Source organism: Myotis davidii, unplaced genomic scaffold (genome assembly GCF_000327345.1).
Source record: "Myotis davidii unplaced genomic scaffold, ASM32734v1 scaffold1344, whole genome shotgun sequence".
In the NCBI taxonomy this organism is placed as follows: Eukaryota; Metazoa; Chordata; class Mammalia; order Chiroptera; family Vespertilionidae; genus Myotis; species Myotis davidii.
The window spans coordinates 59,260-64,150 of NW_006294772.1; positions in this window are offsets into that span (position 1 = coordinate 59,260).

Consider the following 4,891-nt stretch of genomic DNA (forward strand, 5'->3'; position numbering starts at 1 on the left):
GCCCAGTGCACGAAAATCCGTGCACTCTGCGGGGGGGCGGGGGGGGGGCAGTGCCCCTCAGCCTAGCCTGCGCCCTCTCGCAGTCCAGGAGCCCTCAAGGGATGTCCAAATAAACCTCCCTCTTCGGGGGGTGACTGGCGGGCAGATCAGGGGATGGCAAGGGTGGCAAGCGCTGGCCATGCCCCCATTGCGCCACCACTGCTGGTGGTCTCCCTCTGCAGGAGGCAACCCTGGTGAGTCAATCTGGGGACAGCAAGTGGCTGGCCCTGCCCCCAATCGCTCCTCTGTGGTCGCTGGTAGCCTCCATAAACCTCCCTCTTCGGGGGGTGACTGGCGGGCAGATCAGGGGATGGCAAGGGTGGCAAGCGCTGGCCATGCCCCCATTGCGCCACCACTGCTGGTGGTCTCCCTCTGCAGGAGGCAACCCTGGTGAGTCAATCTGGGGACAGCAAGTGGCTGGCCCTGCCCCCAATCGCTCCTCTGTGGTCGCTGGTAGCCTCCCTCTGCAGGAGGCAACTGGGAGGGCAATCAGGGGATGGTGCTGGCCCCCATTGCCCATCCGCTGGTCACCACCCCCTCCCATCACCATCACCTCCCTCTTCCTATTGGCATGTGCCTTGGCTGGCCTGGCACCACCTGCTCACTGGTCCCAACCCCCACCAACCGGTTGTTCTGCCATTTGGTCAATTTACATATTATGCTTTTATTATATAGGATTACACTTCACAATAAAATTTATTTCCTGGGCTTTTATTATATAGGATTTTATTGTGGAAACCTTCAAAAATACACAAAAGTAGGAAAAATCATATAATGAACTCTCCATGTAGCCATCATTAAGCTTCAACAATTGGTTTCCTTAAATCTGCAGTCACCAACCTTTCGGACCTCACAGACCACCAGTGGTCTGCGAATCACCAGTTGGCGACCTCCGGTGCTAGTGCTTTCCTTGTATAACTGATGTCTACTCACGGGAAGCATAGTTCATTTCCGCCCATCCTTGCTCCACTACTTACAAGATGATTTAGACCAAAGATGCAGTATTTTAAGTACTCTTGGTTTGTCCTCTTCAATAATATGACAATTTAAATCTCTGAAAGGTATAGCTTTTAAGATTTTCAGTAAAATGGGGACTTTGGGTGCAGGGTATAAGCATGAACAAAGTTACCTCTGGAGAACTGGCTTAAGGCAGCCTCTTAGGCAATGCTTGTATTGCAGGAGTCAGCACAGACTGGTAGAAATCAGTACTCATCTCTGTTGGTTGATGTGTAACACAGATGATTTAACATGATCATTCCAAGTGAAGTCTGTGGTTAGTAAAGCCACAAATTCTGTAAGTTGCATACTAAACTATTGACTGAGATAGAGGAAAACAAGGGATTATGTGCAAGTCTGGCATCCCAAGGTCACTCAAGGACTACATTCAATAAATTAAAGTTCTCAGTGATTTGAAGTAACCTATTTCTGCCAATGGATGGGTCAGTTGGAGCAGGAAGGGAAGAGGTTGATTAGAGGAGGAGAAGAAAGATAGAAGAGAATAGATACCCCTAAAAGGATATAAAACTTTCCCATTACTGTTTCCATCCTGTCTCCCTAACTAGACTGAGCCAGACTAATTGCCCTGTCGAGCTAACTAGACTGATCCAGACTAATTTGCTGAACTGGTTTTAGGAAATCCCTATGGAATGAGGCAGGTACAAATAGATAGGAAAACACTTATTAAAGAAATATCATTTCCTTAGCCTTGAAATATTAGGGTTTTTTAACTTTTAAACTAACCAAATGTTCTTTTAAACATTATTCAATAAATTAGTCAGAACCAAATGAAAAAATATCAAATTGACTTTAGAATGGAGTAATTTTATCTACTACCCAGAAGTCATGGGAAGACAATAATGTCCCTCTCCATCATCCAGAACAGACTGACCACTACTTTCCAGGAAGGCTCTCATAGCAACAAGATAGGCAAGGCCAGCAGATACTATTGGACAAGGCATGTTGCACCCTGTATAAGGTTACTGAACTGAAAGGGGAAAAGTGGAGGCTGAAATTCATTCAACTGTCCTGATGAAGTTCCAACATCCCTGAAAAAGAAGAGTATTTTTCTCCTTGTTCCACTAGAGTGGACACTTCTTTGCAAATTGTCTGCCCCCAGGTGGCACATGTTTCTAATCAGCACAAAGACATTGTATGAACAAATGGTGGCCTTGAAAATTAACACAGAGATCTTGTAGCCATTGGGAATTCTGTGAAGGCTAGGGCCATAAGTAGTCTTTGTCTGGCTTTGGGTCTTGAAGCCAAACAAGCACTGACCTAAGCTATCTTTCCCTTCCAGCTGAAACACAGTAAAGACAGTGGTTCGTAACTCCCATTTTCTGAATACCCATTAAGACTCAGGAATCTGCTGAAACATAATCCCACTAATAAGTGGAAGGGACAGGAGAGTACTCACATATATGAGGGTAGCATGACATAATGGGGGGAAAACATGGGCTTTGGAGTCAGAATCTTTGTTCTGACATTTATTAGCTGGCAACTTGAAGTATTTAACTTCTCTGGGGGTTTCAGAAGACTAAGATAATAGATGTAAAGAGCTAAGCACAGTGCTGTCTGGCACATAGAAGGCATTCAGTTTTTATGTCTTTTTCTGCTACTACCCTGACTACAAAGTTAATGCACATTAACACCCTTGGCCCTGAAACCTTCCTTAGTAGATTATAAGGAGTCTGCTAGACAGAATATGGGAACAAGAGTCAAGAGATGTCAGTCCCAATGCCAGACACATCACCTTGGGTAAATTACTCCCAACTCCTGACCCCATCAATAAAACAAGAGAACATGCTTAGCTCTGATACTGAAAGGAAAGAGCAGGAAATCACTTTTCTTGGGCACTTGCCATGAATATGCACTATGCTTGGCCCTTTTGCATAACTTATATATTCTAAATTAGCACTTTCCCATAGAACTTTCTGTAATAGAATATTCTGTATCTACTGGTATCTAATATAATACTGTTGGGGAGGAGAAGAATTCCCCACTTCTACCCTTCTTTAATTCTTACAGATGGACAATAATAAAATTGACACAAGACTACATTAACAGAAGAAACAAAAGATATAATACTTACACATTGGATAATCACATTATGATGCTCAGATCATAAAATGAGGCTCAAAAAAATGATCAAACTAGGCACCTTTTAACCTTTTCCCACAAAGAAACAATAAATTTGTAAACAATTGACAGGACAAAAAAGTTAGTGCTCATTAGCAAGGAATCTAAGCAAGGTTTGGGCTTAGGTAGTAAATTACTAAAAACTTTATAAGGTCTGTTTATATAGACTTTTTTGACTCTGGATCTTCTAACTCTTGTGATAAGGTTGTCTCTTAGTCCTTGGGAGAAGGGAGGGCACTTATCACATGGATATTTCCTGCTTTTAGAAAGGCAGAGGAGAGTCAGAGAGCTCCTTCTGCTTCTGCTGCTTCTCAAACTTTACTTCTAAATAATCAATGGGCCATTGTGGGATATCTTGGGGAGGCCTGCTTTGGCCCCCAACAGTACTAATACTAGCCATAAGTAGTAATCACATGTCTAGTGGTTATTGTATTGAATACTGCAGCTTTAAGATTATGAAGCGGGAATAATTATTCCCACTTTATAGTGAAACTAAGGCTCAGGAAAGTTAAAAAAAACTTGATGAAAGTCACATAAATACATAGTAAGTAGTTAACCAGATTCAAAACCAAGCAGTAGAAAATTTAGCAAGGTAGTATTGTCAGATATACCAGGATTCATCCTGGCTCCACTACTTACAAGTTATATGACCAAAAAAAATAATTATAGTCTCTAGAACTCACTTTCATAATCTATAAAATGATTTTATTTTTTTTAAATATATTTTATTGATTTTTTTTACAGAGAGGAAGGGAGAGAGATAGAGAGTTAGAAACATCGATGAGAGAGAAACATCGATCAGCTGCCTCCTGCACAACTCCCACTGGGGATGTGCCCGCAACCCAGGTACATGCCCTTGACCGGAATCGAACCTGGGACCCTTCAGTCCGCAGGCAGACGCTCTATCAACTGAGCCAAACCGGTTTCGGCTATAAAATGATTTTAATTGTCACCTAATTTGCAGTCCCATTGTTGAAATTAATGGGTGTAGAGCCATATAGAGTGTGGCCCATAACAGGCTTTGTTTCTTCACCACCCTGAACCTCCCCATACACATAGAAGAGGTTCAGACATAAAGTAAAAAAAAAAATGCACCCCCCTCACCAATCCTGTTCAACATAGTACTGGAAGTACTAGCCGTTGCGATCAGACAAGAAGAAGAAATAAAAGGCGTCCAAATTGGAAAAGAAGTAAAACTGTCCTTATTTTCAGATGACATGATACTGTGCATAGAGAACCCTAAAGACTCCATCAAAAAATTATTAGACTTAATAAATGAACTTGGCAATATAGCAGGATACAAGATTAAATTAATGCCAAGAAATCTAAGGCATTTCTTTACACCAATAGTGAACTTACAGAAAGTGAGACTAAAAAAGCAATCCCATTTACCATCGCACCAAAAATATTAATATACCTAGGAATAAATTTAACTAAGGAGGTAAAAGAGACGTACTCAGAAAGCTGTAAGACATTGAAATAAGAGATACAGGAAGACATAAGCAAATGGAAGAACATATTGTGTTCATAGTTTGGTGGAATCAACATCATTAAAATGTCCATACTACCCAAAGCAATTTGTAGATTCAATGCAATCCCCATTAAAATACCAATGGAATCTTTCACAGACCTACAACAAACTCTCCAAAAATTCATCTGGAATAAAAAAAGATCCTGAACATCCACAGCAATTCTAAGAAAGAAGACCAAAGTTGAC